Below are 15,703 nucleotides of genomic sequence, written 5' to 3' on the forward strand. Positions count from 1 at the left end.
TCGCCTTTGTCAGTTTTCTCTTCTTTGTAACTAAGTTTAATTTAGTGTCAGTTCTTACGTGCTTTCCTTTGTTCCCTGCCACATCACTTAGTTATGTTTTTTTTCCAATAATATATATATTATTTTACTACTGTTTCGTTATGCATTATTAAATCTGGTTCTTGTCATTCTTTTACTGAATAGAGAGAACATGAATCAGTTAGTCAAAATGTTTATGATTATTTTATTTAATCATCTTCCAGAAGAGAGAGACATACACAGCCCAAAGCCATTTTGCAGATCTCTAGCATTAGAAGCCAAAAATGTCTGTCATATAGGTGTTATTTTGGTCCTTTACACGTCACACACAGTTTCGATAAAAACAACTCCTTCTGGGCTGACTTGATGTGTGTGTGTGTTACTTAGTTCCGCTTTTTCTCCCTGTACTGGTTTCCTGTATTTCATTAATAAGCCTCTGCAGCTCTGCACTAAACTTCCTGTTTCTCAGTCTGGCTGAGCACTTAGTTTGTGGGTCAAAGCTGGCCTTGCTTAATACAGGCCTTTATTATTAAATTACATAAAACAATATAATCAGAAAATAAGCACTAAGAACATATATTTATTTTTTAACAGTATTTATGACATTTGGAAAAGTCTTTTATGAACTGCTTGCTTTTCTGTTTGTAACCACAGCCTGTTCTTGACTAAAGATTTGGATTTTTAACTTTTACCCGGTCAAAAATCCAAATCTTTGAGAAAGTCTGTAAGAGAGGAAATTCAGGGTCAAGAGTTGGCTGGATTTCTGCAAAATGAAATTGATGACAATGACATACCAATGGTTACAGCCTCATTGCAATACACTGTAATCCCAAAAGTTATTTGCATTCAAATGGTTTAGCTATAATCACTGATGGTAATTAATTTTCTTTGTAAAACTAAAATCATATAACTGTGTCAGACAGAACTCATTGGTGGAAGCTTTTTGCACTTAACCTATATTGTTTTGCATGTGATGCACTAAAATGAATACATTTAACATGGTCCTTTCTATTTTAAGTTTATTCTAATAAATAGTTTAAGTTCAATTATTTATAAGAGAATAAGTTTTAAACTCAACACTCAAATAATAAAAGTAAATTTGATGTTTACTGATTATGTTTAGTTGAAAGCACTTTCACTATTTTTAAGTTTTTGTTGCCCTCCCATATTTTTCCGGCACTGGAACCGAAGAGTCTGGACTTGTTTGTCAGAAAAATTAAGACAAGTCGTTTTTGGTGGTTTTGCCTGGGATTGGACATGTTTGTTTCAGTCTACAGTCGATAGGGAGTACTTTTCCTCAAACCTCCACGCAAACTGGTGAGTTAAATCTTTGTATTTCAACTTTAAGCAAAAATAGTTGCATGTTACATTACGCAAATGTACACGCTAATTCAATCTACAGTGAACCGTTTACGCATGGGGTTACGTCCCAAAACAACCCGCAATAAGTGAAATCCGCAAAGTAGTGAAAAGTATTTATTATAAATGTTTTAAGGCTGTAACCCTCACAGCCTTAACCCCTGCTCATGCGTAATGGTTCTAGCATCTTCCTCGTCCATCAAAACAGCGGTTCCATTGTGTGATGTGAGCACATCCAAACCGTGTTCAGGGTTAGCCCGGGTCCGGACTCCGGCCCCGGTCAGAGGAGGAGGACCAGAGCACGGCCGGGCACCTCCAGCCTTTTAAGTTTCATTTAAGCCCTTCAATTTGTCACAATTCCTTTAATGACTCAGAAAACTGAAAAAAAAAAAAAAAAGGACTGGGTGGGACTGGGGACAAAGGTCTAAATGGCTTTGCAGTGCAACCGAAAAAGCTGTTGCTGGTCAGCCTATGGGGTGAGACATGTTCTACAGAGAGCGAAATGAGAATGTACAACTGGAGTGGACCAGAGTAGAAGAGTGAACCAGTGGACGGTGTTAGATGAAGCTCATCATCTTTATGAAAGAAAAATTACAAAAATATGCACAACAGGTTAATCCTCCTTCCAGGTTAAGCCTAGGTCGCAACCTGCTGTACAGGCTCCTGCAGCCAATCTACAAAACCCATTCTCTTGACGGGTTGCTGCCTTATCAACATTGAAAAATGGGTCAAATGCAGAGGACAAACTTCATTATACAGTTGTATAATGACAATAAGCCTTACAGATTCCCCAAATTTTCCTGTTTTTTATTTTTTTTATTTGAACAATTAACTTGTACTTAAATAATAAAGAGCATTTATAGAAATACAATACTTTGACCTTTTATACTTGTGTTACTCTCCACCAACAGGTTAACTCACAGTTTTTCCCCCCCTCTGTAGAATGCTGCTGATGGTGACCTTGAAATCCCAATAGGAATCATCTTCAATGGTGAAAACGGAAGTCCAGAGCAAGAACTGAACCCCTCCCAGCTGGGGATCCTTCTAGAGGGCAATGTGGTAATGGATTCCATCTGCAGTCTTCCTTTGGCAATGTGTCTCCTGTTTGGACTGACTTATGCACTCCACTTGGAGTACCCAAAGTGCATGAAGAATACATTCCTGTTTATCCAGCAGATTATGCTGAATCTGGGACGAAACGATCCTCCTCCAAAACTCCAAAGGCTAAAAAATGAGCTTTCAATGTGTGCATAGATACATTGAATGTTCACTCTTCATTGAGCAGCTTTTTCTCAAGTTCAGGAAGTCATTATTGTGTTTGTAATTGTCTTTTTGTTTTTAGTGGATGGCGAAACCAGGGCTTAAAGGAGTAGTTCACTGATTTTACATACTGAGATATGTTCTTACCTTAGCTTTGAAGAGTTGATGCATACCTGTCTTGTCTTTTTGAGAGAAAGGCTCTCCCATATATTCCAACTACCTCCACTTTTTGCTCCTTTTAGAAGCTACCGAGCTCCTCCACGTTTTCCCTATTTATGTAAAATTACATGAAAAGTTACACTATCTAAGTTTAGTTTCACTAAATTTAACGTATAGATTTTTAAGCCGATAAAAGGGGCACTATATTACAAGCGCGCAGTAACCCTAGTGCACTCTGGAGCATAGACTGAGTTACTGGGGGATGAAGAAGTGCTCCTACAGTGTTATTACACCTTGTAATATAGTACCCCTTCTTATCGGCTTAGAAAATCCACACGTTAAATTTAGTTAAACTAAACTTGAGAGTGTCACTTTTCATGTAATTTTACATAAATAGGGAAAACGGGGAGCTCGGTAGCTTCTAAAAGGAGCAAAAAGTGGAGGTATTTGAATATATGGGAGAGGCTTTGCTCCATTGCATGACTGAGGGCATGCACAAAGACAAGACTGGTACACATCAACTCGTCAAAGCTAAGGTAAGAACATATCTTATTATATGTAAAATCAGTGAACTATTCCTTTAATTTCATTGTCTCGCTGGGGCCATTCCTTATTCCATAGTTTTTATTTTTCCAAGTTAAAATATTTGTGAAAATAAGTTTTACTGTTACAACTTGTTACCCAGAGTGTCGCACCAAAGTTCTTTACTTGTGATACACAGTTTTATCTGTTTAAAAGGATTGTTTTAAAGAAAATGTTTTATTGGAAGTCCAATTGTGCAAACCAAAAACTTACTGTTCAAAAAAAACTACCTCAGAGACCACAAATAAATTCTTGTCAAAAAGTGGCTAGGAACAACTGAAATATTGTGTTTGTTTCTGAAAGAAATGTCTTCTTAGAAGCGCCATGTGTAAAAATTGGAATACTGTTCAAAGGAAAACAAAAGTCTTGTTTTGTTATAAATAAAGTAAAAAAAAAACAAAAAAAAAACACTTTAGTGGTCTTTCGTTTTGAGTGTGTTTGCCTTGACATATTAAGTTTTAGTAATAATAATACATTTAATTAAAAGACGCTTTTAATTAAACACTACGCAAAAAAGTGAGTTTTGTAATATTAGCACCACTTAAACAATTTAGTTTTTTCTATTAGTATTAAGTTAACTGTACTTAAACAAATTATTTTTGAAATATTGAATACTTAAACACTTTAGGTAGCGATGACTCAATATAGTAAATTGTGACAATTTTACTTTTAAGTTTACTTGACTAAATCAGTTAATTTTTTGTTTTGGGTTGATTACTCAAATCATTTGAAGGGAATCGGTTTCCTCAAACGATTTAAGTGTATTGAACTTATCCGGGTTTACAGTGTAGAGAGGATGTATGTTATCACAAGACATGATAAGACTAATGGTTCTGGGTCATTCAACAAAGCATTTTTTATGATTTCTTTGTAAAATTTTAGTTTTCTGTCATTTAGTTTAGATTTTCCTGTCAAGTTGAATATATTATTATACCGGTCCATGTTTTCTTATCCCTGTGTCATTCCCCATTTTCTGTCCATTCTGTAAAGACTTCCATTGTTGTGTGAAGTTGTGCCGTTGTTGTGTTGCTTTCATGTGTGTTCTCTCGTGTCCTCTCTTGCTCTCTCCCTCTTCCTCCATCTCTCTCGTGTCGCCTCGACCCCTGTGTCAAGTTCATGTCTCAGTTTACATCGGACTATGTTTCCTGTTTTATTTTGACAGTCTTATGCTCCATGTTAAGTGTGTTTAATTTTGTTCCTCTGTGGCATCATGTTTATTTGTGTCTGCTGTGTTCTCCATGTGTTTCCACTTCCCTTGTTACCCTTCTGTGTATTTAATTTCTCTGTCTCCCTTTGGTCAGTGTCAGGTCATCTGCTCTTCTCCCTGTGTTCCTGATCTGAAGTTTTTCCCACATTCCTTTTCCTTTGATCTTAGTTTAGTTTTTCCCAGTCTAGGTTTAGTTTAGTTTAATCTCTGTTCTCTTTTACCCTTGTTTTGGATTTTTTCCCAGCCTCAATAAACAGTTTGTTTTTTGTTGAACCCTTTACCTTCCTTGAGCATCTGCGTATGGTCCCGCTTAATAAATACAAGGTCTGCTGCCGCAGCCCCTTGACAAAGACAGCTGATCAATGCCTTCTACAAGGCATTTTGTAGAGGGTATAGCAGCCAGTTTTTCTTGAAACAACTGTAATCTCCATATTTTTGAAGGAAAAAATATATTATTCATATTTTTTTTCTCGAAATTTCAACTGAATTCTGAAAATGATCAGCAATACTTTTTCTTATTGTGACCCTAATACTACTCCATAGAAATGTCTCTAAACTCCAAAAAAACATTAAAAAATGATTTTGTATGCTTTTTTGTATTCTATGCTTTTGTTGCCCCCTCTGCAAATCAGGGACCAGACAAAGAGCGATTCAGAAGACCCCTATGAAAAGAACTTCGAGGGAACAGTTCACCCTGCCTGGGATAGGGTTACCGGGGCCTCGCCCTGGAGCCAGCCCCGTGTAGGGTGCCCGAGGGCGAGCATCTGGTGGCCAGGCCTTAGTCCATGGGGCGCAGCTCGAAAAGGGGACATGGGCCTATCCTCGCGCAGGCCCACCACCCACAGGAGGCACCGTAGGGGTTGGGTGCAATGTGAGTCGGGCGGCGGCAGGAGCGGAGGCCCTGGCGGACCGATCCCCGGCTACCAAGACTGGCAATTGGGACATGGAATGTCACCTCTCTGGTGGGGAAGGAGCCTGAGCAAATGCGTGAGGTTGAGAGGTACCGGCTAGATATAGTTGGGCTCACCTCAACGCATGGCCTGGGCTCTGGAACCAGTCTCCTGGAGAGGGGCTGGACTCTGTCTCACTCTGGAGTTGCCCCTGGTGAGAGGCGTCGGCCTGGGGTGGGTATTTTGGTATCCCCTCGGCTTGCTGCTGGTATGTTGGAGTTTCTCCCAGTGGACGAGAGGGTTTGTTCACTTCGCTTTTGGGTCAGGGAACGGGTTCTGATTGTCGACTGTGCTTATGCGCCGAGTGGCAGTTCAGAGTAACCAGCCTTCTTGGAGTCCCTAGGTGGGGCACTGGAGGGTGCTCCTCCTGGGGACTCTGTTGTCGTACTGGGAGACTTCAATGCTCACGTGGGCAACGACACTGAGACCTGGAAAGGCGTGATTGGGAGGAACGGCCTCCCGGATCTGAACCCGACCAGTGTTTTGTTATTGGACTTCTGTGCAAACCACAGTTTGGCCATAACGAACACCATGTTCGAACATAAGAGTGTCCATAAGTGCACGTTGCACCAGGACACTCTAGGCCACAGGTCGATGATCGATTTTGTAATAGTATATTCAGAGCTGAGGCCATATGTTTTGGACACTCAGGTAAAGAGAGGGGCTCAGCTGTCAACTGATCACCACCTGGTGGTGAGTTGGATCAGGTGGTGAGGGAGGACGCTGGACAGACCTGCCGCACTCAAACGTACAGTGAGGGTGTGCTGGGAAAGTCTAGCAGAGCCCCCGGTCCGCGAGATCTTCAACGCACACCTCCGGCAGAGCTTCAACAGCATTCCGAGGGAGACTGGGGACATTGAGTCCGAATGGACCATGTTCAGCACCTCCATTGCTGAAGCCGCTGCACGGAGCTGCGGCCGCAAGGTAGTTGGTGCCTGTCGTGGTGGTAACCCCCGAACCAAATGGTGGACACCAGAGATGAGGGGAACCACCAAGCTGAAGAAGGAGTCCTACCAGGCTTGGTTAGCCTGTGGGACTCCGGAGGCAGCTGATAGGTACCGGCAGGCCAAGCGGAATGCAGCGCGGGCGGTGGCGGAAGCAAAAACTCGGGTGTGGGAGGAGTTCGGAGAGGCCATGGAAAAAGACTTTCGAACTGCCTCGAAGAGATTCTGGCAAACCGTCAGGCAACTCAGGAGGGGAAAGCGGCGCTCTACTTGCACTGTGTATATGTCACACAGTGGAAAATTGTGTTTTTATGTTTTGTTTTGGATTGGACTGTGTGTTGGTGCATAGTGTCAATTTTAGTTGCATGATCTTATTGTAATAATTTTTATTGCATGATTTTATTCCATATTTATACTGTGTTTTGTGTTGTTGTACAGTATTCTTTTTTTATTCCACTGTGGATTGGACAGATAATTGCGTGCACCTGTGAGGTAGGGGCGTGCCCCCCGAGGTGGCCTATTGGCCGCCAAACTGACTTAAGGGAGATAGTGAGCGCAAAGATGGGGAGAGAGACACACACAAGCGAAGAGCAGGAAACCCGAGCGTGTGCAGGCGAAGCGCATGTATAGAAGGACCGGCCTGCCTGTGTGTGGCGTCGCGAGACTTCCGGTGATCGGCCAGCATAGCCCGGCGATTCATTTCTGACGGACAGAATAGCAACAGTGGGAGGCGACGCGTGAAATCCACAGTAGGGCAGAGGGGACGCCTCTGCCTGCATCCGTGAGTATCGCTTTCCCACTGTTGGGCGCTAGGCGTGGCTTTGCCGGGGAAGGGTAACAGTGGCTGTGCCGACAACGTTGCTGGCCCGTGTTTGTTGTTTTAGGGCCGGGCTACAAGGGAAGCCGTGTGCGGGTGCGGAGAGTGGCTGGACTGCACGGTCACGCGCCGCCAGGTGGGGATAGGAGCCTCCTCCCTGGCCTTCTGCTGGCGAGATTTCCCCATCCCGGAAGAGGAGCTCCCCTTCTGTCTCTTTCAGCTAAGGAACATTTGCCCGAGTGTGTGTGGTTGGACACTGGGAATAGAGGACTCTGGGGGGGAAGTTTTTATCGTATAAAAAGGACATTCATTTAGCTTTGATTTTTTTAATTGTATTTTTATCTCTGCCGGCAGGGCTTTTTAGCGGGTTGGGAACATTTATTTTTTATTGTATAGTGGGGATTTTAACTCGTACTTGTGATTCTGGCTGTTCTTCTAAAAAAATAAATGGTGTGTTTAAAGCCGCCCAGTGTCGCATACTCGAGCGCTGATTCACTCTCTCCCCTTATGCTTGTATGTATATAGACGTGGTGGCGAAGATTTAGGTCACCAGGTTAGCGGCTACATATAGTGCGGGCGGAGTGCTGCTGACTTTGACTGAGAAAATCGTCAGGTGGTGGAAGGAATACTTCGAGGACCTCCTCAATCTGGAGAGGAGAGTTCGTCCGTTAGTCGAACCTCGGATACAGGAGGAACAATGCATTCTTCGTCCTGGCCGTGGAACACTGAACCAGCTCTTTAACCTCTCGAGGATACTCGAGGGTGCATGGGAGTTTGCCCAACCAGTCTACATGTGTTTTGTGGACTTGGAGAAGGCATTCGACCGTGTCCCTCGGGGGGTCCTGTGGGGGGTGCTCCGGGAGTATGGGGTGTCTGGCCCATTGCTACGGGCCATTCAGTCCTCATACGACCGTTGCAAGAGCTTGGTCCGCATAGCCGGCAATAAGTCGGACTCGTTCCTGGTGGGTGATGGGCTCCGCCAGGGCTGCTCTTTGTCACCGATTCTGTTCATACTTTTTATGGACAGAATTTCTAGGCGTAGCCAAGTGGTGGAAGGCTTTCACTTTGGTGGTCTCAGGATCTCATCTCTGCTTTTCGCAGATGATGTGGTCCTGTTGGCTTCATCAGGTGATGGCCTCCAGCTCACCTTGGAATGGTTCGCAGCCGAGTGTGAAGCGGTGGGAATGAGAATCAGCACCTCCAAATCTGAGGCCTTACCTATGGTCATGAGATAGGGTGAGAAGTTCGGCCATTCGGGAGGGGCTCAGAGTAGAGCCGCTGCTCCTCTGCATCGAAAGGAGCCAGTTGAGGTGGTTCGGGCATCTGACAAGTATGCCCCCTGGGCGCCTCGTGGGCGAGGTTTTCCGGGCATGTCCCACCGGGAGGAGGCCCTGGGGCGGACCCAGGACACGCTGGAGAGATTATATCTCTCGGCTGGCCTGGGAACGCCTTGGTGTTCCCCTGGATAAGCTGGAGAAGGTGGCTGGGGAGGGGAGGTCTGGGCTTTTCTGCTTGGGCTGCTGCCCCCCCGACCCAGCCCTGGATAAGCGGAAGAAAATGGATGGATGGATGGATGGATGGATGGATGGATGGATGGATGGATGGACGGACGGGACGGACAGATGGATGCTTTTGTTGTCTGTCTGAACTTTTTGTGGTTTGTTTGGGTGGGGTGGGGAGGGCCACTGAGCACTTGTAAACATTATATGTTTTGTATGTAAAACTTTATATTTTATATTCAGCCATGTAATTCAAAATTTGCCACAAGCATCTTTAAAGAACATAGCCATAGATTCTTTTTGATATACCCTGTATAATTCTAATAACAATAAATGTTATCTTTAGTCAGATTACCGGGCAGTCACGTACGTAGAAACAGGACGAGGGATGAAGAAAAGGGCCTAATAATAGTTCATTAGCTCATCATTAGCTTTTAAAAGTACTTAACTTATTGTTGAAAATAACAAATGAATGGTGAACAGAAACTTAATCCTGGTGCCTAAACTTTTAAAATCCATTTCGGGAAATTAATGTTTGTCATGTTGTTGAACGGGGGATCAGATCCAGTCTGTGAATACATGACTAAACACAGGTAAAATCCCAGATTAAAAAATATCATGTCAGGTACATTATGAGAAAAACAATATCAACTAACCAGCTAAGAATACCATTTAACAACTTTGAGTTTTACTTCTGGCACATATACACTGGCTTTTAGGTGCAAGCATCACAGCTATCACTATTTAGTGCACCACTCACACTAACATAAAGTCTGTATTAGACAGTGGATTGAACACAGGCAAATGTGATCCCCATTTTTATTCTTTCATAATTTCTTCTTTCCTTCCTCCATTTCCTTCAATAGGGATTCCTAAAGCATTTAAAATATACAAAAATAACTCTTTCCCCCTCTTTTTTAAAGACTGTTCTATGCTCCTCAACCAAGGAAACATATGACAACCTTACACGTCATATGTTGCCCCAAAGTCACTAAGACAACAAGATAACCAACTGCAAAATGGTTCAAGCTAAACATGACCTTAACATGTAACTGAAGCTAAAAACTCAAATTACTGTATTTTCCTAAAGACAGTAATTTTAAATATTTTTATCTAAACAGTTTTATTTTTTTTTAAAAAACAACTAATTTTTTACACGGTGATAACAGCTGTCTGATTTTTAATCTTTTCTTCTTTACACATTTGAATAATGAACTGAAAATAAAAGTGCTTTCACGCAAAGTAGCTGTTAGATTTTTGAGAAAGGGTCTTGTGTGGCTGAAGAATAACTTGCCTAGCAGCTTACCCTGGTCTTCCCAGTAAGTAGGTACTGTAGCTGTGAAGTATGCATACAAGTAAAGTACAACTTCATCATGCCATTATGTCCACATCTCCACTCCTCAAAAGCTACATATCGCTGTACTGCTCCAATATTTTCCTCCTAGCAGGCACACTTTTTAAAATCCATCCACAATTTCGGGATCTAAACAGGAAACTTCTGCAATAAAGGCCAGCCCATTCCTTTGCTAAATTTTTATTCTTAATGTTAAGTAAAGAGGCAGAACTTTTTTAATGATCATAATAATAATAATAATAAAAATGATAATAACAATAGTATTACTACTAATAATAATATTAATGAAAATACTCTCTGAATTATCTTTGGTTGACATGAAATTATTTGAAGTGCCTCAATAATGCTATGTTTTTATTAATAAGTGTTATAAAGTTATATAGCGTAGTATTAAGTGGACACAGCCCTGAATAATAAAAGCTCTTATAGCGTGTCACTCTCTTAGAAGTAAGTTTGCAGGAGACTCTCGCCCACGCTTGTCTGCATAAGTTGATAACAGGGAAACATCTGCTAGTGGAAACCTACTAGAAAGGAGTAGGGCAAGGTTGCAGCCTCGCCGGAGCTGAGAAAGATGTGTTGCAGCTAATAGACAATAACCTATGAGCACGCCATGCAACGTGACTGCTGAATGCCTGTGTAACACTGCTGTTTAGACTAGAATGAGATAGCTGGTAATAAAAACTGTTAGCGCGCGTAACCATTTTGAGATTCACGGCAACGTGTCATGCAGGACACATCTCCCTTCTAGAAGTATTGTGTAAGAGAATAAAGTGTTAAATGGTCTACACTCAAAAAAATGAAACGTTGACTTTAATTGAAATTATTTTGTCAACAGGTTCCACGAAATTGCATTGTGTTAGTTTAAAGCAAAAATCTTTATTTCATCTAATTTAAAAAAAACTACTTAAGATCAACAAGACATATTTAAGACTACCTAAATCAAATTATGTTGTATGAACATAAATGATATATTTACAGGTTAGATAGTTTAGATTAGTTACTTCAACACATTTCTTATTTGTGGCTGTAAAATGTTAAATTTAAGTTAGATTAATTCAAATATTATATTTTCAGCCACCTTGTGCTTTACTAATTAGTTTTACATAAATCTATTTTGTCAACAGGTTCCACACAAATGAATTAAGTACATCCAACTTATTTTTTTAAATTTCGTTTATTGCCAACACATTCAGTGAACATTTGTGTAAACCCAGTCCAAAATAAAACACAACAGGTCATTAGGGTTAGTAACTAACAGTATGTAGACAGATGCAACATCAGGACTTTAAATTAAATGTCTGTATCTGCCAGAAATAGAAGAAAAACATTGAAGACCACATAACATGTTGATAAGATGACACTTGAGTTATGCACATGTGATGCTAGTAAGGTCTGTGGAGTGTTTTTCTTCTAGTGTCTAAAATGGATAGCAAAGTTGCTATTTGCAATGATTGCTTAGGGTCAGTCCAGTAACACAACGCCAATGAAGTGCTTTCCTTTAACAATGCAAAGTGAAGTGTCCACCTCAACAGCCACAATTAAAAAAATTAATGTTGTAATAATAATAATAATAATAATAATAACAATAAATAGTCCACTGATATTAGCAATCAAAGAAAATTATATCACCATCCCAAATAAAACTTTAATAAAACATGCCAGCATTATGGTCTAACAATAAAACAGCTTTTCAGCGTTCAGTTTTTTGCAACAGCACAACAGTAACCATTTAACACTTGCCACCCTCAACGTTTATTTTACCAGTGTTTGGGCCAAAAACTTGGGTTGTAAACATTTCAACATGGAAACAATTGTTCGTCTTTAAAAGTCTGCAAAATATACATTCATCCTGCATTCCTAACTTACCCTTATTCTTAGTATGTATTGCAATTACCTTTACAATGCACACAATGTAACACAAACAGAATATGAACATATTTCCACCTCATAACAATATACCTTGAGCGCTAATATACACACCACCCTTCAACATTTCTGGTGCAGTATCATCTCTCACTTAAATCCTTTAAATCTCAATACTTTTGATTGTCTCTTACTAGCCCCCACCCCCAAGAGTAAAATCTCTCAAATTGTAGTAGTTTACAAACTTTTCAAAATTTTCAAAATTTCTCTCTTACATGTAATTTTCCCTTTATCTGTCATTTTCAACAAATTACCGTTTTATTCCCATTCAGCCTCCGAAAAACTTCTGTCCATCTGACAGAACATTCATCATCAAATTAAGGATTGGCTTATTCATTCAGTTTATTCTTGAGTATCTGTACCTTGGTCAAGAGTCTGCTGACATACAGATGAAGGAAGAGCTTCTGAAGTACTTCAAAGAAAGCTTTCAGTCTCGAGGTTAACTGCGATTCAGTGCATATATCCCACCCATTAAGAGTGCACATGCAGAGGCCATGTTTTCCAGGTCATGCAGAACACCCTAGATGGTTGTACCCACATCGGCTGGAGGAGTGCTGACATCAGCTTTTTCGATGGTGAAGATAGCAAGGGTAATTTGTTCCAGCTCCTCTGAACAGCTGTAGCTGTAGCTTAGACACAAAAACAAAGAAAAATGGCGTCCAGTTAACTTAAAAAAAAAAAAAGAAAAACAAAAAGAGCCAAAGCTACCCTTTAATGAAGTAAACACAATATTAGGAACATGCACCCCAGTGCGCTACTATTTTAGACTACAGACTCAACAATAAATATAAATAGTTTGGGTATACAAGAAGATTCCCCAAAACAGGTTCCATGCAAATTACAACAACAACAACACTACAACATGCAACAACATTAGTTATTCAAAATTTGGTTTAATACAGATAAAAAACTAAACTAAAATTACCAACCAATTATTCTTTGAAGAGGATGGTTGGGTCTTCATTCAGGTAAAAGGTAGTGCCCTGAGGACACACTCCCTCCCTTTTCAATAGTTTCCTTCCGTAGAGAGTGGCAGAGATACAGGAAGAGAAAACAGAAATACTTTAGGATGACACAAACTCACATTATATGCAAAATGAATGACATATCCACTGCACAGATAGACATATACACAAGACCAACTAATCATCACATGGACATGAATAGTTAACCTGTTGGGCAGGGTTTCCACCACATTATATATGTCCATAATGGAGGTATAGACAAACTAATACATCATCTTTTTTTGCATTCAAAACTGATCTTTAACATAAAAACATTCACTTATGGTTTAACCTGAAATTGAGGGATCAGATTTTACTTATGTTTAGGTAATTTTAATTTTCCAAAGTTTTGAGTACCAAACTTTGTCTTGCTTAATATAAATGTAAGTACACTGTGCAGCTACCATACACTAGCTGTTTAAATTTGAAAGTGATCTTATTAGCCATAATATTTTGCTACCAACAGAATAACGCACCTTTGTGGCTGGAGCCAAAGTTTGTCTAATTTTCTTCCTGCAGCGCCTCCTTTTTCTTGAAGACTTTTATGAGCTGGTCATTGGTGTATTGGTCAAGTTGTGCAAAAAGCCTTGGAACAAGTGGAGCAGTAGTAATCCTCACAAATTCTGCTTCCACCTGAAAACATGTCAACAAACACAACATACTGTACTGTAAATATACATACTATATGTACACATATACATACTTTATAACTGAAACTAATGTAGAAAGACCTCATTAAAGCTATAATTTTAACACAAACATTTACACAAAATGCTAATGGAGCCATTACAGCTTTTATTGTTATTTATCAAGTTCCAAAAATATTGATCACAGCTGATCTGAAAAGAATTTCATACCTCAGGCCCTTGAACTGCAACCTTTACAATGGTTCAGATCTGGAGAAGAAATAACAGGGGCATTGAATGGGTCACTAAAGAAAAATTAACTTATAAAACAGTTTTGTTTTTAAAAGTATAACAGTTCACATACCACATGCAAGCTCAGCAGTACCACATACACCACATCAGTATAGGAGGGAGCAGGTAAAGGCAGGATCTGAAATTTATACAGTAAAACAAGAAATTCATTACTTAATTTCAAGAAGCAAATTATTGATTGTATTACAACTAAATAAAATACTACTCAGAAGAAAAGCAAGAGATTGACACTGCCATGTGCTAACTTTCTATAGAAGCAATTCTCACCAGGTCTGTCGACCTCCATTGTCTGTCCACTCATATGTCGTGAATAATTTTATTTAAAAAGTGTGTGATTTAACAAACTGTAATTTATAACTATGCTGATATGTATAACTCCGCTAGGAAACATGCTGTATTTACAGACCAGTTTTACATAATACAGATTACTGATAGAGCATAACAATGGTGTCACAGTGGCTTTCGCCCTCGACTTTTTGGATTTTAAATGTCACTTTATGCTATCCTTGCTATCCTATTCGATATTTATGACTCTCGGATTACAGTAAAGGAATCCCAAGAAAGCAAATGAAAAAATAACCCCACGAACCCCTGTAGCTAATCCCTTAATAAAACCAAAAACAATAAAAATGTTTCTTACACAGTCCACAAAATAAGCATGTTAAGCATGTCCACAACATAGTCAAAGAAAAAACTGGTCTTACCTCTCAAAGAAACAGCAGTTTGGCGCCAAAACAACGTTTTTAAGTTAAATTTGAAGTCTTGCGCATGAGCAGGCCCAAGCCGTGAAACCTTGTTGTTCTTCGCGGTTTCATTACAACTGTTTTTGCATTACTGCCACCTAGTGGATATACAAAGTATATCGATCCTAATTGACTTAACTTAAATGTTATACCATCAAGTAACACATTAGTATTATGTACAGTGAACAGTGTTGGGGAGTAACGGAATACATGTACCGCCGTTACGTATTTAGAATACAAAATATGAGTAACTGTATTCCGTTACAGTTACCGTTTAAAAAGGTGGTATTCAGAATACAGTTACTTTGTTGAAATAAATGGATTACGGCGGTACTTTCCTGTTTCATATTGTCGCGGGTCAGGATTATTTGGGTTTGTTTGACAGCTATGTTTGCTGTTGTTCCAGGCGGCAGCGTTACGGTTGCCATGGTTACAGGGTGCGCTCTCTCTCTCTGCGTGTTTCCTGGGTGAGAGGCGCTTTTTGTTGTTGTTGTTGTTGTTGTTGTGCTAAGCTAAAAGGCAGAATGCTACAGGCATGGCCCTAAAGAATGTAGCCTCATGGGCAGTGTAGTCCGTGCTGCAGGAGAATGGACTACCATACACGTTATGTGTCTGTGGAGGAGAGAAAGGAAAAGTCCGAGCTGTCACGGAGCAAAAACGGGAGCTGGAAGCATGTAAATATAATAATAACCACTGCAGCCAAGAAGAGTGCCTGACGAGCCCATTTGTAAGTAAGCTATTAAGACTCATCTGTACACTGTGTTCGTGTTTTCCTCCGGAAAAAATAAGTTCCGTTGGAGCAGCCTTTCAACGCCTCTCTCTGTCTCTGGCAAGCAAAGTTGACCCAGACAACAAAGTAAAGCTAGTTTTCGGCTACCAGCCCAACACGGAACACACTGTATTAGCCCGAGGTCCCTTTACTACTGTTCGGAGCCGCGGACCTTCA

General features: G+C 40.4%; 2 long non-coding RNA genes across 3 annotated transcripts; one reads left to right on the plus strand and one right to left on the minus strand.

Annotated features, from left to right (window-relative positions):
- Nucleotides 1-1,229: 1,229 nt before the first annotated feature.
- On the plus strand, nucleotides 1,230-2,684 carry LOC120438681. Its single transcript, XR_005612037.1, has 2 exons — nucleotides 1,230-1,335; nucleotides 2,320-2,684. It is a non-coding gene; the product is annotated as an uncharacterized LOC120438681 (long non-coding RNA).
- Nucleotides 2,685-13,621: 10,937 nt separating this feature from the next.
- On the minus strand, nucleotides 13,622-14,931 carry LOC120438712. 2 transcript variants are annotated; one of them, XR_005612072.1, is made up of 4 exons: nucleotides 14,719-14,931; nucleotides 14,067-14,132; nucleotides 13,934-13,972; nucleotides 13,622-13,709 (listed from the first exon to the last, which is right to left on the minus strand). It is a non-coding gene; the product is annotated as an uncharacterized LOC120438712 (long non-coding RNA). The 2 variants fall into 2 exon arrangements; XR_005612071.1 differs by lacking the exon at nucleotides 14,719-14,931 and having other exon boundaries at nucleotides 14,067-14,319.
- Between the last annotated feature and the right edge of the window lie 772 nt (nucleotides 14,932-15,703).

The sequence above is a fragment of the Oreochromis aureus genome, linkage group 3, assembly GCF_013358895.1.
Source record: "Oreochromis aureus strain Israel breed Guangdong linkage group 3, ZZ_aureus, whole genome shotgun sequence".
Lineage (NCBI taxonomy): Eukaryota > Metazoa > Chordata > Actinopteri > Cichliformes > Cichlidae > Oreochromis > Oreochromis aureus.